At 44.4% G+C, this 26,271-nt stretch overlaps 1 protein-coding gene across 1 annotated transcript in view; it reads left to right on the top strand.

Moving 5' to 3' along the window:
* Positions 1-26,271, top strand: part of LOC124789484 (TWiK family of potassium channels protein 7) — a 467,723-nt gene that overhangs the window by 365,754 nt on the left and 75,698 nt on the right. The gene's annotated exons all lie outside the window — the stretch shown is intronic.

Below are 26,271 nucleotides of genomic sequence, written 5' to 3'. Positions count from 1 at the left end.
TCCTCCTCCTCCTCCTCCTCCTCCTCCTCCTCTCTGTCTCGTACGACGATACAGTTCCATAGTTACATTCAATAGTTTATATGAACACTGTGTGCAAAATGTGTCTTGAATACAGTTAGCAGCAAAAAAGTTATAAATTAAAACGTCGCGCTGATGTTGAAGTTTGACTGCATGAACAGCGAAAATGTACTAAGCTGTAAACATTTTTCTTCTCATCATTTTTGTGCAGACTGGAAGTGCCAAAAATTTTCGTAAAGATTTGAAATTATGTGTAAAGTTTATTGCAAGTCACTAAGTCCTCCTGACCTCAGATACTGCATGACAGGTATGTGGGTCTCACTCCCACAGCGGTTGATTGTAGACTGTAAGTGTATGTATACAAAATTTGGTTGAAATCAGTTCAGTGGCATAGGAGGAGATCCGTAACATTTATCCATACATTTTTTATAATATGTATGAATCTTTTTTGTGGCCCAATTTTGTTGAAATATAGCCTGTACGGTGTCGCTTGGTACGCTGAAGGTACCAGCGAAAACACCATAAAAATCTGTCTAGTACTTTTGCAGATTAGTGTGTTCAAAGATAGATACAGACGACTGTTTTACAAATTTATTGTTACGATAAATATCTATGTGGAAAAAGAAAAGCAGATGATAGGATTGATTACTTCCTATAAACGAACAGTCCACTAACAAAGACCATAGGTTGGTCTCGTATCTCATACTTGTTGCAAATCTCAGGAAACTGTTAGACAGAGTGTTGTACTGTTGGTCATTCACAGATCGACGACGAAATGGTTTTTAAACTTGAACTGGCTTAGTTTCTGCTCTTTAGTATGTTGAGTCCTAACATGAAAAAAAGGCCTTACCATCTACTCTTCATAATTAACATTCAGTACTCAAACATATTTTTAACAATTTTAATGATATGCATTTCTTGTACATCATCAGTAATATGAAGCTGAAATTTCAGTCGAAATGTTTGTACTGGTTAGTACATGTGAGACCTGAGTTTTTCAGTCCGCAGCTCGTGGTCGTGCGGTAGCGTTCTCGCTTCCCACGCCCGGGTTCCCGGGTTCGATTCCCGGCGGGGTCAGGGATTTTCTCTGGCTCGTGATGACTGGGTGTTGTGTGATGTCCTTAGGTTCGATAGGTTTAAGTAGTTCTAAGTTCTAGGGGACTGATGACCACAGCAGTTAAGTCCCATAGTGCTCAGAGCCATTTGAACCATTTGAGTTTCTCATGGCGTATAAAACTTTCAAATAACTTCCGGGAATTCAGCCAGGTAACACTTTCAGCGACCGCCGATATTTCGGCGGGAGAACACACCGCCATTTTCAAGACGAACTGTACATATTGTTGAGCCAAAACATTATCACTACTTGTTTAATAGCGTGTAGATCCACCTTTCTAAGGAAATATAGCAGCCATTCTGCCTGCTATTAGTTCGAAAAGCCCTAGTATGTTCCCGGAAGTATGTGGCACCAGATTTCTATACGCACAAGCCACGCAGTTCCCGAAAATTACGGACCGCTGGTTAGTGGGTGCGCAGCTAGCGTCCGATAGTGTCCCACCTGTGTTCCATCAAGTTCAAATCAACGGAACTTGATGGGCAACACATCAACGTGGCTTCAGTATCATGCTCCTCAAACCATTGTGACAGATTCTGATTTAGTGACACGGACAGTTACCCTACTGGAAGATGCCTCTGCCATCAGCGAAGACATTCTCTATGAAGGAATGAAGGTGGTCTGCAACATCATTTGTGTCTCTACAGCAGTCATGGTACTTTCGATAGCTACGACAGGTCCTGTGAAAACACAGCATCATAATACTGCCCCAACCGGTCAGCGAACATGCAATGCATGTATCCAGTAGCCATTCGGCTGGATGATGTATCCGGACACAACTGACCTAGTGTAACAAGATAGGTGATTGACACTACCAAGCGACACTTTTCCATTTATCCACAGTTCAGTCTCAATGATTCTGTGCTCAGCGCAATGTAATTGACTGTCATTTCATCACCATGGTAACACGTAGACGTCATCTGCTTCAGAGTCCACTGTTCAACAATGTGCTCCTAAACACTTTTGCATGCCACAGATCGCCAACTATCCTGATTTGCAGTTCAGAGAAACGCCAACTGACACATTGTGTGATGAGGCGCAAAGGTCCAACACCTTGTCACCCACTCGTCCTTCAACCATTTTCCATAGCTCCTCACAACTCTACCACGAGAACAGCAGACTTGCTTTACTGAGATACTCGTTTCTGAGCATCGTACCCTAAGTATCTGCCCTTTGTGAAAGTCGCTTATGTCAGTAAATTATTCCATTTCATTTTTCCTGGTGTTTTTTATCGTTATTTCAGTTCCCAATGAAGGGGCGGGCTGGCAGCGGAAAAAATCTCTCTTCAGCCGAAGTTTACACATATATAAACGAAATTTTGTAATAACAAAACATATGTTTTTTAAAAGACTCGTTGATGGACAATAGTTTTTGAAACTTTCAAATGGTTTTGTATTGTCATTAAAATATAATCATTGCTGATTAGAACGCTGCTACAGTTTAAATATGATGATTGGTGCGTGAAAATGATCGTATTCATGATGGAGCTGGAGTGATGAGTGTGACTATGGCCTCTCGTTGAAACACAGCCAGCAACTAAACGTCGTTGAGAAGAGGAAGGGGAAGGGAGGAAGGTCTAACGTGAGGAGTTATGTAGGACTCGAAAGAAGGTTATCACAGGACAGATTTAATCGTTGGGTAGGGGTAATGGTTTCAAATTCTGGCGGGAGAAGATGGATAAGCCATCAAGGTTCATGGAAGGCGGGATGTGAATGTACTGGCACAGCAGTGTACCTGGATTGGCATTAGGACAGAATACTGTGTGACAGGGCTGGATTTTCCAGTTGATGTATTGGATGCTCCACCAAGAAGAGGAGCTAGTATATATTGCGAGTTGGGGGGTGATAGTACGATGTTGAAGGCGACGCAGAGTGTGTGTCATTCCACGATTTCAAGGGATGTGAAGAAAGTAGGAGGGACAGAGACCCAGCCAATTATCATAGAGGGTGACAATTATTGGACTACATGAAATAAAATCGTCATAACTTCCGAACGGTTTGCGTTAGGACGTTCAAACTGCACGGTTGGCCAGGGGAATTAGTATGCACATGCGGCGACGAATTCCACTTTCATTCGGATGGGTTCGTCAATAAGCAAAATAGGCGCATTTAGGGGACTGAGAATCAGTATTTCACGATCGAGGCGTCTCTCCACCCTCTCTGGATGACTATGTGGTGTGCAGTGTCCAGTCACGGAAAAATCGGTGCGATATTCGTTGATGGCACAGTGACTACCAAACGGTACGTGCAGGGTTTGGAAAATGATTTAATCCCCATTATCCAAAGTGACCCTGATTTCAAACAGAAGTGGTTCATAGAAGACGGAGCTCAACTCCATCGAAGAAGGAGAGCGTTTGATGTCCTGGAGGAGGACTTTTGGGACCTCATTCTGGCTCTGGGGTACCCAGAGGCCACTGCAAAGCGCCTCGATCGCCGCCATATTTTCCGGATCTGAACATACGCGACTCCTTTTTGAGGGGCTACATTAAAAACAAGATGTAGAGCAATAACCCTAAAGCCATTGCTGAGCTGAAAACAGCCATTCAGGAAGTCATCGACAGCATCGATGTTCCGACACTTCAGCGAGTCATGCAGAATTTCGCTATTCATCTGCGCCCCATCGTCGCCAATGATGGCAGCCGTATCGAACATATCATAACCTAAATCCGAATATCTATAGTGACGTTTACATGTTGAATAAAGTGCGTGCACGCCGTACTTCGTAACTAATTCACCTTTTTTTTCACATAGTTCAATAACTGTCGCCCTGTATGTTAAGATACCGCTGATGAGGGATTTATAGGTCGGGTATTGGTAGAAGGATGTAGACCCCAAATGCGACCTTTTATTTGGTTTCGGGACTTGTGTTGGTTGGTTAGGTGGTGTTCATTCAAGTTAATTTTCTGTCGAAGGTTTGTCCTAAATAATTCACTTTGTTAGGCAGAGGAATGGATTGGTTTTAGGCAGAGAAGTGGAACTGTGGACAGACCGAGTGGTGAGCTAAAGAAGTTGGTCGTCAATAGAACAGCTGGGCACAAAAATCACATTCGATTTTTAGGTAGTGTTCGTGTTATGTCTGGAGCTGTTATTGGCAAGTTTAGTGATGTTTGTAAAGTGCTGTATAAGCACCGGTAGTTCGATGTCAGAGGAGGGATACCTATGTTCGTGCATTCGTACGATATGAGTCCATCGAGTTGCCGAAAATCTTACAGGTATGATACGAATTGCCTCGCTTTGTAGCGGTTGCCAGGAAGGGGATGTGTTGCTGTTTAGGGTGGGATATATGGGAGTCAGGTTTCTCCCAGAGAGCCTGTGGAATCCTCCACTGTACTTTGTACAATTTACAAGAGTTCTTCTTTTAGTTCAATGCATGTCATGTGCCAGTCCCGTTGTTTAGCTTGTAAGTTATTGCGAACATGTCGCTGGATCTATTGGTGGCCTGTGAGTATGTCATGGGCATGAAGGAGTTTTCCGTAGAGACAGTAGGATTTTTACAGCAGAGCAAGAGGAAGTTGAGGGAAAGTTGGATGGTGTAGTGGATAGTTTACAGTGGTATATGTCTGAAAATTGCGTTTCAGATGATTTGTTATAGGCAGTCAGCATCACCCTATATGTCGTAAGGATTTTGAAAGCTGGAGTTGTAGCTTTCGATGAGGATACAGATTCGGGTTCAGCATGCATTGCATGATTAGTTTGGGTCTGATTTGACACATGGTATGAGATTTGGGGGAGGATAGTTAAAAATCACTCCCAGTTGGATCTAGGGCTTCTATGTTGTGCGCCTTGACAGGTTAGAGAAAGAAGTTAAGTTATTGAAGATATAAACAGCGATGTGGATTTTGTGACCAAAGAGGACCTTGATAAACAGACGCCGTCGCATTTTTTCGGCAGGTCCGTGACAGTAAAGGTTTAGATCGGCAGAGGTTATGCATATGTTAAAAATCCGGTCTGCATGGGCTTGGAAATTATGAGAGTTAGGATGGTTATGGCGGATACAGATAATGCCAAGGGTTAATGTGAATGTCAGGGAAAAAAAAATGAGGATGCGATATTAAATTGCATCATTTAGGAGTGGTTGAAGGGTATAAGGAACATTCCGGAGATAAGAGATCAATACTGCGCCACGGGCAACAGGATTGTGTCACCCATGTAGGATGTCAGGGGACATGCATATGAAGTGATGAGATGTAGGGGGACATCCATTTCGTGTTGTCTAAGCGTACAAATAAGATGATGATTATTGGAGAAGAGGGAACGGATGTTTTGGTATTGGACATTATATTTCTGCTGCGCCTTTTTCAGTCAGACAGGGAGGTGTTTGAGGGTTAGACACAAACGAGTGTACCTAGATGGTCCAAAATGCGATGACTTTCATTTTGGGGGTATGTATTAAGCTGGTGCAAGTGAATGGAGTTATTTGCTGTAGGAAATGGGGTATTTCAAGAGGGTGGGTATTTTGGAGGCCTAAGGTTCCTCAATGGCGGGTAGAGGAACGATGAGTCCAGGTATTTGGGAAGCTATTTGGTTTTGCTCTTATGTCCCAGCGTAGGTAAGATGAGAATGGTCAGAGGAGCTACCAGTAATGGGGATTCTAGGTTGAGGATTTATTTATGAATGTGGTGTTGGTAGCAGTAAGGACAGATGGGTGAGTTCTTGATTTTTTGGTCAGGTGGCCATTACGTTGCTGGCATCACTGAAGTCGATATAGTTGTCTCCGTTCTAGAGCTATATGTAGGATGTTTCCTGAGGTGAACCAAGGCGCCATTTTTATAAGTATGTCTATGGTGTCAGATGATTCTGAAAACGCTCCGAGTAGTCAGGTCCATTGTCATTTCGAATTCGTAGTGTCTTACATAAATTAATTACTAGTAGTGAGTTTATTTCAATTTCAATTTCTTCATATGTATATTCTATATCAACATTTTTAATTACTGCTGTGAACTTGGGAGGTCGTTGCGGAGACTGTGGTTGCTTTGGCAGAAAGTTAGTGAGGAGTGTTGTGGGAAGATTTTCTAGAAGAGAGGGGATACTTCTGACTAGAGATGAATGGGAATGGGGGACATTGGTTTTACTGACTATCTCCTGGGGATGAGGAGATGGATCTGCAATGCATCGCTGAATGTAACTGAATACTTTATTGGGGTTTACGAATTTTGGATCGCATCTGCTTGATAAAAAGGAAGTTTAAGGTACTGGCTTTGAGGTTCAGGACTGATTTCGACCTCCATGTCATCAGCGCCTGATATAGTTGGATGAGTCCTTTTGATTTAACCATGACACTTACTTGTTCTAGGCCTTTTGTTGTTTTTTGTTATGGATTTAGGTTGGGTGTGGAAAGGAGGTTATGGGATGACAGAGGGTACAGTATTTTTTTCTGCGGGTACCATTGCATGCATTGTAGCGGGTGTTGTTCTTAATGGTATTATGGTTACTGTTGACGGTGACATGACTACTGCTGTTTGTGGTGGTGCTGTGGCTGATGACGCTGCTGGCAGTGATGGTGTCGCTGTCTGAGTGGTTGGTGGTACTGCGAATGGTGCTAGAATGTTGCAGAGAGATCCAACTAACGTCCGACAGGTAGTCGTTTCCCATGTTGTTGTCCAGGTAGTAGGTAGTATCGCGTAGATCGCGACTATTGTAGCAGCTGTCACAGGTGATGTCCTTACTCTGATGACTGCAGTCTGGAAATGGACGTGGCGGGCGTCTATGGCAGGAGTAGCTAACCACTTGGTGTCAATGTGAAAATGACACTGGGCGATGAAAGTTGTGGCAGCCATGACATTCTGGTGTGATGGTGGAGTTTTAGCAATCAGATTTCGAATATAGAAGAGTAATTCTCAGCTCTTCAGTGACAGAGTTAAGGGATTCCAACCATTTCTGTGTAATTCTCCATTGGTCACTGCTCTGCTTATATACTTTTCTTCCTACGGCACATGCCTTACGCTACCAGGCAGTGGTAAAATGCTTTGGCTTGTCGGCATGTACAGGGTGTAACTGGTATAAGTGTAGATATTTTTATATGGCGTGCCTAAATATGTACACACATAACTGTGTTGTTCTTTCCCTGTGGAAAACCATCTTCTCATAAAAGTTACCATGTTTTGTTTTCTGCATGGCCATTACTGCACCACTAAATGGACTACGTCTGTCAGTGTAGTTTAACCGTTTTGCATCCATGTGTCCAAACTTCAGTAGCTGACCTACAGTCCAGGGGGAAATAAGCATTAATGGCTTCCCTTACCACCCATTTTTGGACGTACTACCCAACCTAAAAGCATGCAGAATGTAATATCTACAGTTGTTAGTTTGCAAATGACGTAAATCCTCATATTGAGAACACCATTCTAGTCATCAGTAAAAGTATAGGCACTTATACTTCGTGCATCCTGTATAGTAACTCTGTTGCGAAGCCATTGTAACCTTAAAGAGCATTTTGATTTTTCTGTTTTATTTACAGTCGGGCATACAGGCTTAGTATGCCAGAAAATTTCAGTATTGCAATCATGACCAAGAATACATTGTAACTGTTTCAGTTTGTGTGTGTTGCTCTTGTTGTCGTTAATTGTACTGAACCACTTTCCTATTCTTAACCTTGTGTGTGTGTGTGTGTGTGTGTGTGTGTGTGTGTGTGTGTGTGTGTGTGTGTGTGTGCGTGTGTATTGTGATCCTGAACAATATAACTGGTGTGATTACGTAAACACCATCTGATACAATGAGTCGACAAAACTACCTGAAACTGTATAGCAGTACTTGAATTAACTTTCAGAAAACGTGAATTGTATCGTAAACAAGCTGTCCTGTGAAATTCCGTACTGTGTAGTGCAGTGAATGGCGCTTCAATCAGTGACGTAAAAATACTTGACTTTCTGTCTTAACACACAAAAAAACTGACAAGAAAAAATTTACGTAAAATCACAAATATAATTTTGAAAGAATGAAAGTCCAAAATGTTTCTGTGAAACGTCCTGTAAATTTTCATACCAAAACTGACGAAATGAATTTGCAAACATTAAGTGATATACATTTGAATGTAACGCTGCACTGTAATAATAAGACTGTCCTACAAAGAAATGAAATCTGAACTGGATTTTACCTAAACTGAACCTGATAACAAAGGATTAAGTGTAAATTATCTTGTTGTGTCCTGCCGGTTAAAATGTTAAATTGGTCCTCCCGAATTTTCGTGACTTACCTGACCTGTGGCAACGAAAACTCGGCACTGCTCTCGAAAGTGATGAACACTGAAAATGCAGCCCAGCAGCAAACCACTAAAGATAAAAAGGCGTTGCGGAGTGCAATGCAAGGGCATGCAACTATTCTAAGCACATTAAGTTTTGGCTTTAGCTATTGTGTTCCACGAAGTGCAATGTAGTAACCTACAATTACAAAATAAAATTTTCATGAGGAGGTGGTGGAAGATATACATTTCCTGAATGATATAGAAGAGACAAGCATTAAAAAACTGTATTGTGAATAATGAAACTCATTCTTCGACAGTTACAACCATCTTAAGAAAAATTATTTATTATTAGAAAAATACACTCCTGGAAATTGAAATAAGAACACCGTGAATTCATTGTCCCAGGAAGGGGAAACTTTATTGACACATTCCTGGGGTCAGATACATCACATGATCACACTGACAGAACCACAGGCACATAGACACAGGCAACAGAGCATGCACAATGTCGGCACTAGTACAGTGTATATCCACCTTTCGCAGCAATGCAGGCTGCTATTCTCCCATGGAGACGATCGTAGAGATGCTGGATGTAGTCCTGTGGAACGGCTTGCCATGCCATTTCCACCTGGCGCCTCAGTTGGACCAGCGTTCGTGCTGGACGTGCAGACCGCGTGAGACGACGCTTCATCCAGTCCCAAACATGCTCAATGGGGGACAGATCCGGAGATCTTGCTGGCCAGGGTAGTTGACTTACACCTTCTAGAGCACGTTGGGTGGCACGGGATACATGCGGACGTGCATTGTCCTGTTGGAACAGCAAGTTCCCTTGCCGGTCTAGGAATGGTAGAACGATGGGTTCGATGACGGTTTGGATGTACTGTGCACTATTCAGTGTCCCCTCGACGATCACCAGTGGTGTACGGCCAGTGTAGGAGATCGCTCCCCACACCATGATGCCGGGTGTTGGCCCTGTGTGCCTCGGTCGTGTGCAGTCCTGATTGTGGCGCTCACCTGCACGGCGCCAAACACGCATACGACCATCATTGGCACCAAGGCAGAAGCGACTCTCATCACTGAAGACGACACGTCTCCATTCGTCCCTCCATTCACGCCTGTCGCGATACCACTGGAGGCGGGCTGCACGATGTTGGGGCGTGAGCGGAAGACGGCCTAACGGTGTGCGGGACCGTAGCCCAGCTTCATGGAGACGGTTGCGAATGGTCCTCGCCGATACCCCAGGAGCAACAGTGTCCCTAATTTGCTGGGCAGTGGCGGTGCGGTCCCCTACGGCACTGCGTAGGATCCTACGGTCTTGGCGTGCATCCGTGCGTCGCTGCGGTCCGGTCCCAGGTCGACGGGCACGTGCACCTTCCGCCGACCACTGGCGACAACATCGATGTACTGTGGAGACCTCACGCCCCACGTGTTGAGCAATTCGGCGGTACGTCCACCCGGCCTCCCGCATGCCCACTATACGCCCTCGCTCAAAGTCCGTCAACTGCACATACGGTTCACGTCCACGCTGTCGCGGCATGCTACCAGTGTTAAAGACTGCGATGGAGCTCCGTATGCCACGGCAAACTGGCTGACACTGACGGCGGCGGTGCACAAATGCTGCGCAGCTAGCGCCATTCGACGGCCAACACCGCGGTTACTGGTGTGTCCGCTGTGCCGTGCGTGTGATCATTGCTTGTACAGCCCTCTCGCAGTGTCCGGAGCAAGTATGGTAGGTCTGACACACCGGTGTCAATGTGTTCTTTTTTCCATTTCCAGGAGTGTATTACTCTGCCATGAAATTAGGTGATAGAATGGTAAAGGAGTGGTGTATCTATGAGTCTGAGTGCAAGCACTTTGAACAGATTATCTTTCCTTCTCGACAGTCAAACTAAGTGACCAGAACCAATAAAAAGAAAATTGCTAAGTATTTAGCTCACATAAAATTACGCAAGAGCAAGAAATGCAGCGACAAAATTACTCGTAAATCGTCACAGTTCTCAAATCAGTCTTCAAAAAATCACGTTTCCAGAATTTGACGTCCTCTCCATTTATGCTGTGCAAGATGTTTCCAAACCACTAAGTAGCGTGACCAACACCCGACTTCCTCTCTTACTTCTCACTTAATGTACTGGCAATGGCAATGGCAATACATCTGACAACCAAGGATCACATTGTTGTACTCAGAACCTCTGTGGCGTAACATAACGACTACTAAAGACTTATGTTTGAAAAGTATCCAGTGTCCAAATGTAAAGTATGATACATCGAATAAAAATAAAAATGAATACCAAAAATAGGCTAGATACCTCACAGCATATCAAAATACTGCGGAAGTGACTTTTTAAGTGAAACGGATACTGAACTTCCTTTCCAACAAAGGAGAAGTAGAGATATTCTTACACGAAGCCCTCGTAGGCAATCTGTATTTTCCGCTGGATATGGCCCAGATAAATGCCAGGAAAGGAAAGAGTTGCGTAATATTAAAACAATGTGTCCAGTGTCGACTACTGAAAAAAAATGGAGTTTCATTCAAATTTCCAGTAACAGAATGGGTTTACATGAGGGGAATAGCGACCATATGTTGTAAACTGGAATGTCTCTGATCAAAGTTGAAGTAGGGCGGACGACTCGTTTTGTTCCCGGCAGCTTTTCCGTATTATTCTAAAGGCTTCAAATTCGTCTACGTTTAAAGTGAGTAACAGAAAAAATTCAAAAACCTCATCAAGATTACCGAAAAAGTCAAAACCTCATCAAGATTGCCGAAAGGGGATACGAAACCCATCCCTTCGTAAACGAATTCAGCTTCATAAACAGTGCGCCTGCTCGCTCAAACGGTATACGTAGTATTTGCTTTTAGTTCTTGGACTGTTTTCAGTTCTACTTGTAAGCTGTATGCTGGGTGAGTGTTTACGGGGGCACGAAACGTTCGCAGGGAAAGTGTGGCGTTCTAAGACATTTACGCCATTGTGCGTGCACACTTGCACGCGCCTTGCAAGTGCCTGTGGACAGAGTGACGTCAGGTGTTGACGCTCCCCACGAGATTTGAGGGAGGTAGCCTGCAGAAACAGCAGTCGTAAACGTCTCTACGCTGCTGGCGTTCTGTCCGACTCGTTAAAAGAGCATTTCCTCCTAACAGCAAAACCTTATCTCTAACTAAACGTCATTCCCGATGATGTAATATTAACTTCTAACTGGTATTTGAAGAGTAGGGCGTTGTATAGGCACAGAATCAATAATTCCAGAATATGGTGAATGTGTAGGTCTCCTACCCAGGTCCTGACTAAGCATTGGGATCAACAACCCGGAAAGTAGTGTGTTCCGGAGTTCGCACTAACGTCATCACATTTGGAAAAAAAGTTTCGTGTCTTTTTAAACTCCGTGGTATGTAAAGAGTTATGGAGAGGGATATTGCGGGTTGTTGAACAATTGGCAAAAAAGTCATGCGTTATAACACATATTCAGTTCACAAAAGGTGAGTGGTTTTATTCACTAGGGATATGTAAATAAGCAAAATGCATGCATGTCAAATGAATATAAACGTTGTGTGTTACAAGAACGAATTTTCACTCTCCAGCGGAGTGTACGCTGATTTAAAACATATTGGCAGATTACAGCTTCTGAGACACTTTCTTCCTGGCGCATGAGCAACGTTAGCGCAGTAACGACGGTGTCAGCTTGCAGTAACAACTGTAAACAACAGACGTGCATTAGACTAGTCAACTGTGATCAGGGAGTGTTAATTAGAGGTCGTGTAAACGTAGGTTGTCAACGTAGTGTCACAAATCGTAATGGAGTAACATCTTGAAATAACCTGTTAGAGACATTCTCTGAAATGTTTTGAAGAAGAGAAAAGTGTGTGCAAAGTTTTTTCCGCACACTTTTACTTCCGAACGAAAACAGCTGTCACGACTAGATGGAAATGTAAAACGCAGACTGTCCATAGTCAAATGGCGCTGTCCAAAACGAGCGCCGAGGCAACCACGTGCACCATGGGCCATAGATGACAAGGATGAGCGATGACTGCGGAAAGGTGAACGGACAATAAACGCACAACTGTAGAAACTGACCGCCCAGATGAACCAAGGAGCTACCAATAGTGCTCCTCAAATACCATTCAACGAACATTGCTTCGTATGGGCCTCCGCTGCAGGCGCCAGGTTCATATAACCGTGCTGACTGCTGTTCATTGGCGATGAAAATTGGAATTTGCACGCCAGCACTGCAACTGCTCTATCGGACAGACAGCCATGACGTGTACGGATTCGCAACAATCGTCGGAAAGGTCCAGACCGGAGAAGGAAGCATTATGGTCTGGGGAATGTTTTCTTGGCATTCACTTGATGATCTCGTCATTCTGGTAAGCACCATAGATCAACCCAAGTACGCATCTGTCGTTGCGGACATGCAGTTTTCTTTTCCTCGGCGTGATGGTATCTACCAGCAGGGTAATGCAACGTGTCGCACAGCTCGCGGTGCATGTTCGTGGTTGGAAGAGCACCGTGATGAGTTCGCAGCATTCCCCTGGCCACAAATCACCGATTTTGAACCCATTCAAGAATCTAAGGCACCACCTTAATCGCTCTGTCCGCGCCATGGATCCTCAACCGCGAAACCTTGCACAGCTGGCTACGGCACCGGATCCAACATGGCACCAAATCCCTGTCAGTAGCTTCCAGAATCTCGTTGACTCTCTTCCTGCAGGTCTCGCAGCGATCCGCACTGCAAGAGGTGGTTATTCAGTCTTTTTACAGGTGGTCGTATGAATATGACCGAACAGTGTAATAAACGTGCTATTGGAGGTCCGTCGAACCGATAGCACATTCTAGAGGGACGTATCGTTAAAGCAAGCACTGCCATCACGAGATTAGTGACACCACCAGTCGCCCAGGACTTATGGTCCCCATTCCCTGTAGTGATACGTTACGGTTTTGCGCCAGTCGGAATTGCCGGTACAGTGTCTGGGTCCCACCACAAGCAGCGAAGTGGCGCCGCACGATGCCCTCGACTAACATACCCCCACGAGTCGCTGAGCGCCTAGTGATTGATGTCGTGTGACTAGAGCCTCCCGTCGGGTAGACCGTTTGCCGGGTGCAAGTCTTTCGATTTGACGCCACTTCGGCGACTTGCGCGTCGATGGGGAATAAATGATGATGATTAGGACAACACAATACCCAGTCCCTGAGCGGAGAAAATCTCCGACCCAGCCGGGAATCGAACCCGGGCCCTTAGGATTGACATTCTGTCGCGCTGACCACTCAGTTACCGGGGGCGGACGCTGAGCGACTAGTGACACCACAAGTTGTCCTCTGCTGCTCTCAGCTCTGCCTTCTCAGTCTGTAACCAACGCATGCTGGCTGTAGCTGTCCATCCCAATGAGGCTTGCTAAGTCACTGACTATACTTAGTGACTACTAAGTATAGACGTCTGGAAGCTTTCGTGACCGTTGCTATTGAAGGTAAAATCTTCTGGATCAGTGGGTTGTGTCTTCTTCCTGCGTAAACAGCTTCTCTGAAACTCAAAATTTCGAACCGCCTAGAAAGTGAATTAAAGATGCCGAAGAAGAAATTAAAATATTGAGGTTTGTCGATGACACTGTAATTCTACCAGAGGCAACGAAGGTCTAGGAATGTCTGTCGAACGAAGTGGATAGTGTCTCTGTAGACTTCTGCAGTAATGACAACAATTCATGTGGCTTATCACACTGACACGGCCGAAAAACACAGTAAAGATAATAACAGTTCGATGTCACGCAAAGAGAAGGTAGCCGGCCATACGTAGCTGGAGATTGACGCTAAACTCGTCAACAGGTCGTGGCCGGTACAGTGAACATTCCATCAAATGAGCACACGAGGGAATGAGCCCTCTGCGCGGCATGCGCAAGGCTAATGCCGATCGGAGATCACCGGGTCCCGCCACATGGGTTGACGTGAGCTCCGGGGGCGTGCCTTCTTCCAAGAGCCCTTCAAAAATGTTCAAATGTGTGTGAAATCTTATTGTGACTTAACTGCTAAGGTCATCAGTCCCTAAGCTCACACGCTACTTAACCTAAATTATCCTAAGGACAAACACACACACCCATGCCCGAGGGAGGACTCGAACCTCCGCCGGGAACAGCCACATAGCCCATGACTGCAGCGCCATAGACCGCTCGGCTAATCCCGCGCGACCCAGAGCCCTTCTCGCGGGAACCATTTGTAGATTGCGGTGCCACCGGTGCTGCGGGCTTGAGGGAGGGATGGATCTAAGTCAGCTGTGACAGCTCCATGTTCCCGCGGAATTGTTACTACGGCGTTGAAAAGAAGTCGTAAGATGAACGTCAACGGATGTGAAACAAGGTTAATGTGGTGTAATCGAATTAAATCAGGCGATGCTACGAGAATTAAATTAGGGAATGAACTAAAAATGGTTCACGAGTATTGCTAGTTGGGCAGAAAAATAATTGATGATGGCCCAATTAGAAAGGATTTAGAATGCGGACTGGCAATAGCAACAAAAGCCATTCAGAAAAATATAAATCTGTTGGCTCAGGAAACTAATTTAAGTATTAGAAAGTCTTTTACGAACATTTTTGTTAGCAGTGTAGCTCAGTACCGAAGTGAAAGTGTTCTCAGCTCCAAAGACTGGTTTGAACACTACATTGTTTTACTAGTCATGGTCCTGTTGGAAGTTGTATGACGCTACCTTTCTCCGACCCACAGTTTAACGTGGACTCTGAACCATGGCTATACTTTGCATTTTTCATATTAACTGTCATTGTCAGCGGGGAGAGAACTGATACGTGACAGTTAAGTCCTAGGACCGACTGTGACATGAACACAAGACATCTGTAAGCATAGTCCGCCCCTTACCACTCAGCTACCGAGAGATCAGGCTCGAATTGGGCAGAAGATGAATGGAAGCCTCAATTTGACTAAAGAAGGAATCAGTTGACAGGGCAGAATAATCTCTTTCGTAATAAAGGGAAGAGGGAAATATGTAGGTAAAAGGAATTGTGATGGGTATTGAAAGACCAGGGCATGGTGCAGTAAGTTCAACAGCGGTATATACTGCGAGCTTTATACTCTTGGAAAACACCCCTGGAATGCTATTCTTGAATGGCAGCACAGCAGGTCGAATCAACAGACAGAACTACAAGTTTGAAGTCAGAGTGCATGGGATAACCACGACAGTGCTCCTGCTGTCATACGGGATTGCACCCCACACCAAAACTCCTGGTATAGGTCCAATGTGTCCAGCACGCAGTCAGGTTGGTTGCAGGCCCTCAACTAGGCTTCTCCTAAACCAAACACGGCCGTCACTGGCACCGAGCTTTCATCATAAAACATGTCTCGACCCTTTCCTCCAATGAGCTCTCGCTCGACGCCACTGAAGTCGCAGATGGCGGTGGTTTGGGGTCAGTGGAATGGACGCCGATGGGCGTCTGGCTCAGAGCTGTCCTTGAAGTAAACGGTGTGTAACAGTTATTGTGTCACTGTGGTGCCAACTGCTGCTCAGATTGCCGCTGGATATGCAGTGCGATGCGCCAGACACATACGCCGAACAGATTGTCTTCCGTCTCTGTAGTGCCACGTGGCCGTCCGGAGACCGGGCTTCTTGTGATCGTACATTCTCGTGACGACCGCTGCCAGCAATCATGGACAGTGGCTACATTCCCGCCAAGTCCTTTAGCAATATCGCAGAAGGAACATCCGGCTTCTCGTAGTCCAATTACACGACCTCGTTCAAATTCAAAGAAGTGTTGATAATGGCATCTTCGTCACCTTAAAGGCATTCTTGACGTACATAACCGTCCAGTCTTAACAAGGAAATAATGCTCACAAACTTTACAGCTTGTATTTCATATTTGCATCTTCACAGTGGTGTTTGTTGCTCTACGTTTATGGAACTGGCGCGAAATCTGAATACACACCATTTTTCAAATTTAGAAACACGCCTAACCATTTTTATTTATATCGCACAACGCCTTCTTGGTGCTGAGATTTTTTTCCGTCAGTGTATGACTATAGTTTTAATTAGGTATTACCGAACTATCACTTCAATTGGTCACAGCTGCGAAATACTAACGCGAATTCTTTACAGACGAATGGAAAAACTGATAGAAGCCGACCTCGGGGAAGATCAGTTTGGATTCCGTAGAAATGTTGGAACACGTGAGGCAATACTGACCCTACGGCTTATCTCAGAAGCTAGATTAAGAAACGGCAAACCTACGTTTATAGCATTTGTGGACTTGGAGAAAGCTTTTGACAATGTTGACTGGAATACTCTCTTTCAAATTCTGAAGGTGGCAGGGGTAAAATACAGGGAGCGAAAGGCTATTTACAATTTGTACAGAAACCAGATGGCAGTTATAAGAGTCGAGGGGCGTGAAAGGGAAGCAGTGGTTGGGAAGGGAGTGAGACAGGGTTGTAGCCCATCCCCGATGTTATTCAATCTGTATACTGAGCAAGCAATAAAGGAAACAAAAGAAAAGTTCGGAGTAGGTATTAAAATCCATGGAGAAGAAATAAGTTCGCCGATGACATTGTAATTCTGTCAGAGACAGCAAAGGACTTGGAAGAGAAGTTGAACGGAATGGGCAGTGTCTTGAAAGGAGGGTATAAGATGAACATCAACAAAAGCAAAACGAGGATAATGGAATGTAGTCGAATTAAGTCGGGTGATGCTGAGGGTATTAGATTAGGAAATGAGACACTTAAAGTAGTAAAGGAGTTTTGCTATTTGGGGAGCAAAATAACTGATGATGATCGAAGTAGAGAGGACATAAAATGTAGACTGGCAATGGCAATAAAAGCGTTTCTGAAGAAGAAAAATTTGTTAACATCGAGTATAGATTTAAATGTCAGGAAATCGTTTCTGAAAGTATTTGTATGGAGTGTAGCCATGTGTGGAACTGAAACGTGGACGATAAATAGTTTAGACAAGAAGAGAATAGACGCTTTCGAAATGAGGTGCTACAGAAGAATGCTGAAGATTAGATGGGTAGATCACATAACTAAGGAGGAGGTATTGAATAGAATTGGGGAGAAGAGGAGCTTGTGGCACAACTTGACTAGAAGAAGGGATAGGACATGTTCTGAGGCATCGAGCGATCACCAATTTAGTACTGGAGGGCAGCGTGGAGGGTATAAATCGTAGAGGGAGACCAAGAGATGAATACACTAAGCAGATTCAGAAGGATGTAGGCTGCAGTAGGTACTGGGAGATGATGAAGCTTGCACAGGATAGAGTAGCATGGAGAGCTGCATCAAACCAGTCTCAGGACTGAAGACCACAACAACAACAACAACATTTTAAGATGGGTAGATACTTCTGCTTAGAAAGAGTAACAGGAAACGAACTCCAAAGTATGTGAGTTGTCGGCATCAGATAGTCAATTTTGAGGAAGAATATGTGGAGCACAAATCGAAGAAATTCAACAGCATCATTCAGTAGGCCTTAGACAAGTATGTTCCGAGCAAGTCTGACGGGATGGGAAAGACGCAACGAGGTTTAACAGCCGTGTTAGAAAACTGCTACGTAAATAGAGAGAGCTTCATCTTAGCTCCAAGAGAAGAGAGAACCTAGCTAATAAAGAAAAAGGAGAGAGAAAATGAGCGTAAGGATATCAATGAGAGAAGTGTTCAGTGACTTCAAAGTAAAATTCTGGCCACCGATCTGAGTTAGTGCTCTAAGAGGCTTTGCTCCCATGTGAAAATCAGTAAGCTGTACGAAATCATATTTTAATTCGCGCAGAGACCATACTGGCACCGAAACGGAAGATGACAGAAGGCCGAAATCCTTAATTTGGTCTTCCGAAATTGTTTCGCCGCGGAAGATCGTAACACATTCACTCCTTTCAATCATCGTACGAACGTCGGAATCGCAGATATTGAGATAACAGATCACGAAATATAAATCGCTTAGCAGTGGAAAGTCATCAGGACCAGATGATATATAAAAGTCTACAAAGATTACACGGAAAAACTTGATCCCTTTCTGGCAGCAGTTTATCGTAGGTTGCTGGAGCAGCAAAGGGTACCTAGCGGCTAGAAAAATGCGCAGGTCATTTCCGTTTTCAAGAAGGGTCGTAGCACAGATGCACATAATTGCAGATCTACATCGTTGACGTCAATCTGTTCTACAATTAAGGAAGAGGTTTTGAGCTGAAGAATTATGATGCTCTTGGAGAACGAAAATCTGCCGTCCGCTGTAGCGGAGCAGTTCTAGGCGCTTCAGTCCGGAACTACACTGCTGCTACGGTCGCAGGTTCGAATCCTGCCTCGGGCATCGATGTGTGTGATGTCCTTAGGTTAGTTAGGTTTAAGTGCTTCTATGTCTAGGGGACTGATGGCCTCAGAAGTTAAGTCCCATAGTGCTCAGTCATTTGAACCATTTGAGAACGAAAATCTCCTCTTTAAAAGTCAACAGGATTGGTGAAACAGAGAACGTGCGAAACTCAGCTCGCTATTTTCCTCAATGCGATCCACAGCGCTGTATACAAGGGCACTCGTGTTGATGCCATGTTCCTTGAGTGTAGGAAGGCGTTTGACATCGTCCCGCACTGCTGCTGTTTACTGAAAAAAAATAGAGCCTGTCGGACCATATTTGCGGTATGTTCAAGACTTCCTTGCAGATGGAATTCAACACGTCGATCTTAACGGAACAAAACCAGCAGTCGTAAAGGTGATTTCGGGAGTACAGCATGGAAGCGCGATAGGACCGTTATCATTTACAACGTATTTAAATGATCTAGTAGAAAGCGTTGGAGGCTCTTTAAGACTGTTCGCAGATGCTGCGGTTGTGAATAAAAAATTAGCAACGCTATAAGACAGTATCGATTTGCACACATGCAGAAGGTTGATGAATGGTGCAGGCTCTGGCAGTTGACCCTGAGCGTAAATAATTGTAACATATTGCATACATATGAAAAGAATACCACTACTGAACACCTAAACTATTGATGAGAAACTGTTGAAAACAGTATCTACCGCGAAAATGGAATGTCCACTAAAACATACAGTAAGAAAGGCAGTTGCTAGACATAGACTAATAGGAAGAATCTTAAGGAGATGTAATTCATCAGTGAAGGAAGTGGCTTATAAGGCGCTTGTTCGACCGATCCTTGAGTATTGTTGAATGTTAAAAGAGAGATGTTGAGCATCACTATTGAAATTTCGAGAGAGCACTTTCCTAGGAAGAGTCTGACAACATATTACTTCCTCCCACATACACGTCGCTTAATGGCGACGACGAAAAAATTCGAGAAATTAGAGCCAATACAGAGACTTACCTATAATTATTCTTCCCACGCACCGTTCGCGAGTGGAGCGGGAGAGACCAGTTTGTCATATGAGAAGTATCCTCCGCCACATATCATGAGGTGGCTTACGAAGTATCAGGTAGACGTAGAGATGAAGAGAGCTGTACAAGGTAGACTAGCGTGGGGTGCTGCGTCATACCAATGTTCTGGCTGAAGAGAACAGTGACAGTGTGAAGAAGAATATGACGCGCACTAATCACCTAGAAGACTTTACCTTCAAATAATTGCCGCGTGTCCCGTAAAAAGTAAACCTTTCTGCGAACTTGAACGGTGATTTGTGCGTGACTACACTAAAAAGGTCCGGCTCGGTAGCCATGTGGTCAGCGCGGCGGACTGATAAGGGAAGGGATCCCGGTTCGATTCCCGGCCAGGTCTTAGATTTTTCTCCGCTCGTGGACTGGATGACGTGTCGTCCTTACATTCATATCGTCATGAGTGACATTACTGTTGAGATAGCTGCAAGGGCATTGCCCGAAAACCGATCAAGGCGGTAGTGTCTGGCAACCTAACAGTTCCAAGCAGTTTCCAAAAGCTGTGAAAACGAACTCAGTTCACCCGTAAAATATAGCTCTTCTCTGGAGAGTAGACTTTTTTATTTGAGCGCTGAAGTTTTAAATTATACCGAAAGCCAGCAGTCAGTCTCATTTGGGTAGTTTGGTCTTCTACAGACAAAATGCAGCCTATGCGGTTAGAACGGTCAGTCTCCAGGACACATGGATGTGCAAGCATGGGCATCATGTTGCAGTAGTTTATCTGAGTGCGTAAGGGGTTACACGTTGTGGCAAAGCTGTCGGTTTTGTCGAGGAAAACCGTTCACAATCTGGTTGCTCGCTTGTTATGACTGGCCGGCCGAAGTGGCCGAGCGGTCCTAGGCGCGTCAGTCTGGAACCGCGCGACCGCTACGGTCGCAGGTTCGAATCCTGCCTCGGGCATGGATGTGTGTGATGTCCTTAGGTTGGTTAGGTTTAAGTAGTTCTAAGTTCTAGGGGACCGATGACCTCAGATGTTAAGTCCCGTAGTGCTCAGAGCCATTTGAACCATTTTTTTTGTTATGGCTGTTTGTTACGTTCGAGTTACGATGGCAACTCCCAATTACGATTGTATCCAAACCACAGCCTTCGCTAAGGTAATCTTTGACATTATACTACCGTGTATCCTCATTAGACCAAACGTCTCTCGTTCGTCGTCAGTTTTTACGCTTTGTTTCTACTTTATACTTACACTTTCCAGGTGTCTTGGGTGTGGTGTTTCCTTATCGACCGAGCTCTGCCTGCCAATCCTTTACCCAATGTGTTTTGACACACACTTCAGTCTTTTCTAATGTATTAAATACCTGAGCGTTGTTGTAAATGTATTCATTTTTCCCAATATAACAATAAATTTATTTATTTATTTATTATTGAGCCTGACAAGGTTAGGGTCTTAAGGCCCTCTCTTTCATGAGACCAGGAAGAACACTTACAAAAGATATTACAAAACACTCACAATAATAATAATAATAATAATAATAATAATAGTAATAATAATAATAATGGAATAATAACAGTAGTAGTAGTAGTAGTAGTAGTAGTTATTGTTATTGTTATTGTTATTATTATTAATAGTAGTAGTACTAGTAGCAGCAGTAGTGTTAATAAACGGCATTTAGTATGGTATAGATTAGCTTAACGTATTTGACGCCATGTCTAGTACTGTCAGAAGCGGAAGGAATAAAGAAAAAGGAAATGGCTGAAACGACAGTGACAGTGGTTGTTAGGAAGGGAACAGAATATAAATAGGAAGATTACTCCTGTCAGAGATAATTATTTAGAGAACATGGCAGCGTCATGTGTCGGTACTTCGTTGAGTACGAATCCTTCTGCAGCACGGTTCAGATAGTAGAGTAAGAGTTGAAGACAAATAAGAGGGGAAGCAACGATTAAGAAGACGATAGATAGAACATAGAGAATGATAGCCCCTACGCTTATCGACACAAAGCCATGACAATTGTCGGTACGCAAAAGTGATGCGGTCGAAAAAGCGTACGTCAAGAATGTATGTTACACAGGCATTTGTTGCCAGTTGCATTCTGAGAGAGCTTTTGACGAAAGTCCTTCGAGAATAACATTACCATAGTAAAGTATGAGGAATATTAGCGTCTCTACGAGCTTCTTTCTAAGCTGGGGAGGAAATACTTTAAGTTACTGTAGTGAGTGAAGCGACGCTGACACCTTCTTAGAGACTGCAGTTGTGTGTTCAGTCCAGTCTAACGCAAGTGATGGTCCAGAATTATCCCCAAGTTCTTTTCAGAAGAAGAAACGGTTAATTCTGTTCCGTATAAGATTGATGGTGGTATATGAACTGAGGGGCGATAAATCTTTCGTGATCGCTTAAGACTGCTTGCCTTCTAGATTGGTTATGTTTCAAACCTTTGTTCTGCATCAACTCTGAGAGGGTAAGTTAATCATATATGCAGTGGGAGAGAATAGTTGACACATCGTTAACATAAATGAGAAGAATGATGGACCAAATACTGCTCTTTATGGGAGCCGAGAGCCCCGGTACTACATCCCTCCATTGTGACTTTTATGTTCCCGTCATTACACACTGTTGGCGAGATGTAAGATGTGAATGGAACCACTGTACAGCACTTTAACAAAAATTCTGACTTATCGATTAGCAAGTACAATGTCTAACTCGACTATAGCGAGAGCTTTGATGATCATACAAGAAGCACATAAACTATGTGATCAAAAGTTTCCGGAAACCTGGCTGAAAATGACTTACAAGTTTGTGGCACCTTGCATCAGTAATGCTGGAATTCAATATGGTGTTGGCCCGCCCTTAACCTTGATGGCAGCATCCACTCTCACAGGCATACGTTCAATCAGGTGCTCGAAGCTTTCTTTGGGAATGGCAACCCATTCTTCACTTGAGTGCTGCACTGAGGGGAGGTATCGATGTAGGTCGGTGAGGCCTGGCACGAAGTCTTCGTTCCAAAACATCAAAAAGGTATTCTATAGGATACAGGTCAGGACTCTGTGCAAGCCATTCCAATTCAGGGATGTTATTGTCGTGTAACCACTCCGCCACAGGCCATGCATTATGAACAGGTGCTCGATCGTGTTGAAAGATGCAATCTCCATCCCCGAATTGCTCTTCAACAGTGGGAAACAAGAAGTTGCTTAAAACATCAATGTAGACATGTGCTGTGATAGTGCCACACAAAACAACAAGGGGTTCAAGCCCCCTCCATGAAAAACGCGACCAAACCATAGCACCACCGCCTCTGAATTTTACTGTTGGCAGTGCACACGCTGAAACATGACGTTCACTGGGCATTCGCCATACCCACACCCTGCCATCTGATCGCCACAATGTGTACCGTGATTTCACACAATGTTTTCCCACTGTTCAATCGTCCAATGTTTACGCTCCTTACACCTAGCGAGGCGTCGTTTGGCATTTACCGGAGTGAAGTGTGGCTTATGAGCAGCCGCTCGACCATGAAATCAAAGTTTTCTCGCCTCCCGCCAAACTGTCATAGTATTTGGAGTGGATCCTGTTGCAGTCTGGAATTCCTGTGTGATGGTGTGGATAGATGTCTGCCTATTATGCATTACGACCCTCTTCAACCGTCGGCGGTCTCTGTAAGTCAACAAACGAGGTCGGCCTGTACGCTTTTGTGCTGTACGTGTTCCTTCACGTTTCCACTTCACTATCACAGCTGAAACAGTGGACCTAGGGACGTTTAGTAGTGTGTAAATCTCACGTACAGACGTATGACACAAGTGACACACAAATCACCTAAGCACGTTCGAAGTCCGTGAGTTCCGTGGAGCGCCCCATTCTGCTCTCTCACGGTGTCTAATGACTACTGAGGTCGCTGATGTGGAGTACCTGGCAGCAGGTGGCAGCACAAAGCACCTATTGTGAAAAACATATGTTTTTGAGGGTGTCCGATAGTTTTGATCATACAGGGTGTTACAAAAAGGTACGGCCAAACTTTCAGGAAACATTCCTCACACACAAATAAAGAAAAGATGTTATGTGGACATGTGTCCGGAAGCGCTTAGTTTCCATGTTAGAGCTCATTTTCGTTTCTTTCACCTACGCTCAATGGAGCACGTTATCATGATTTCATACGAGATACTCTACCTGTGCTGCTAGAACATGTGCCTTTACAAGTACGACACAACATGAGGTTCATGCACGATGGAGCTTCTGCACATTTCAGTCGAAGTGTTCGTACGCTTCTCAACAACAGATTCGGTGACCGATGGATTGGTAGAGGCGGACCAATTCCATGGCCTCCACGCTCTCCTGACCTCAACCCTCTTGAGTTTCATCTATGGGGGCATCTGAAAGCTCTTGGCTACGCAACCCCGGTACAAAACGTAGAGACTCTTCGTGCTCGTATTGTGGACGGCTGTGATACAATACGCCATTCTCCAGGGCTGCATCAGCGCATCAGGGATTCCATGCGACGGAGGGTGGATGCATGTATCCTCTCTAACGGAGGACATTTTGAACATTTCCTGCAACAAAGTGTTTGAAGTCACGCTGTTACGTTCTGTTGCTGTGTGTTTCCATTCCATGATTAATGTGATTTGAAGAGAAGTAATAAAATGAGCTGTAACATGGAAAGTAAGCGTTTCCGGACACATGTCCACATAACATCTTTATTTGTGTGTGAGGAATGTTTCCTGAAAGTTTGGCCGTACCTTTTTGTAACACCCTGTATAATGTATCTGCTGATGAAAGTACTGCATGATACAGTGGTGCGTTGCTATGGGGATAAGCCTAACTTTGACATTCACACATATTTAAAGTATTTCTGCCTTCAACGTTTCAAGTGGTAGTAGTCGTAACGGTAGTAAACTATCATATAAACGTTCGGTTTAAATACGGCAGCATAATAAATTCGTGAGCAGGCAAACACGTGCTTTACATATGGTTACACGACTTCACCGAAACAGAAGACACCAAAACAGAAGACTTGCGTCAGTGACTGGTCTTTGTTGTTGAGCTGCTAAGGCAAGATCCGTAGTATCAGAAACCGTTTATCCATGCAGACCAAGATTCACTCGTACACCTGACCAGTAAGACAGCAGTTTGGTGTGTATTGAAGAATCTTCATGTATCGGTACACGACGAATACGTAACAACAGTATGTGATACTTCTCATGGTATTGCTCAGGAAATATTTCTCGGGCAGTTCGCGTATCCGTTTCTTCTTCAGCGTCTGCAAGGGCTGTTACTTTCAGATTACCATATCCAAACCACCAGTCTGTTAATTGCATCTTCAGCCCAGATTGCAGATGTACCATTTGGAAGAGGTGGAATAACAAATTTTCACAACCAAAATTTGTTTGTGAATGTAAGTTCCCGTAGAATAATGAGGCTGACAACAAGAACAGCTGAAGATTAATATATGGGCTGGAGTTTCGAGTGGCTCCATATGTCTTCCCAGCAATGCTTAGAGGCACTGTCTACGTTATTCACACTATTCCAGTCTTCCGGCCGGCCGCGGTGGCCGTGCGGTTCTGACGCTGCAGTCCGGAACCGCGGGACTGCTACGGTCGCAGGTTCGAATCCTGCCTCGGGCATGGGTGTGTGTGATGTCCTTAGGTTAGTTAGTTCTAAGTTCTAGGGGACTTATGACCTAAGATGTTGAGTCCCATAGTGCTCAGAGCCATTTGAACCATTTTTGAACCAGTCTTCCTACATGATACGCCTCTGCAGATAAGAAAAAAAAAACCTGTTTTATGCGTGAAGGGACTCCTTCACTTCTCAGTTAGTTGTTCTAGATGAACTGTATGAGATTTACAATGACAGATGGTTAGGTAGGTGCGGATCAGTTTCATGGCAAGGACGTTCCTCAGATTTTAATCCTCGGATTACTATATTCACCCTCGCATACGGCAGTTAAATTATTCATCAGATATTATTGATTTAGAGATATAGCACTTTGCAGGGGACTTCGAAAACGTGTTAATGTCTCATAAACGAAAAATTATTCTGATTTATTTACCCGGGGTGTTCTGAAAGTGCCGGCCGAAGTGGCCGTGCGGTTAAAGGCGCTGCAGTCTGGAACCGCAAGACCGCTACGGTCGCAGGTTCGAATCCTGCCTCGGGCGTGGCTGTTTGTGATGTCCTTAGGTTAGTTAGGTTTAACTAGTTCTAAGTTCTAGGGGACTAATGACCTCAGCAGTTGAGTCCCATAATGCTCAGAGCCATTTGAACCATTTTTTTGTTCTGAAAGTATTAGTTCAAATTAATACAGGAGGTAGAGTGCATCAAAACAGATACATTTCGATAAGGAACATACGGTCTCTGAAGTCGTAGTATTAGCGAACATTTTGTTAGCGGTGCTGCTGTGTCGGTGTCGCCGACTGGGAATGTGAGTACTGTTTGAATATTCACAATTCATATATGATTGGGCACCTGCGAATCCGTGAGGCACTCGACCTCGTGCTCATCAACAGCGATTCGGTGCCCACGTGTTGGCCGACATTCTCGGTGATATGTTCATTGAGCCACGTATTCTTTCATAACGCCTCAACGGACGAATATATCGCATCGTCGTGGTACACGTGGTGCTAGAACGGCTGGAGTATCTACCTCTGAATTTTAGGCAAAGGACTTTCATCACGATATGGTGCCACCCATTTTAACTTTC

Source organism: Schistocerca piceifrons, chromosome 3, assembly GCF_021461385.2.
Source record: "Schistocerca piceifrons isolate TAMUIC-IGC-003096 chromosome 3, iqSchPice1.1, whole genome shotgun sequence".
Lineage (NCBI taxonomy): Eukaryota > Metazoa > Arthropoda > Insecta > Orthoptera > Acrididae > Schistocerca > Schistocerca piceifrons.
This window is presented reverse-complemented; position numbering and strand designations above follow the sequence as displayed.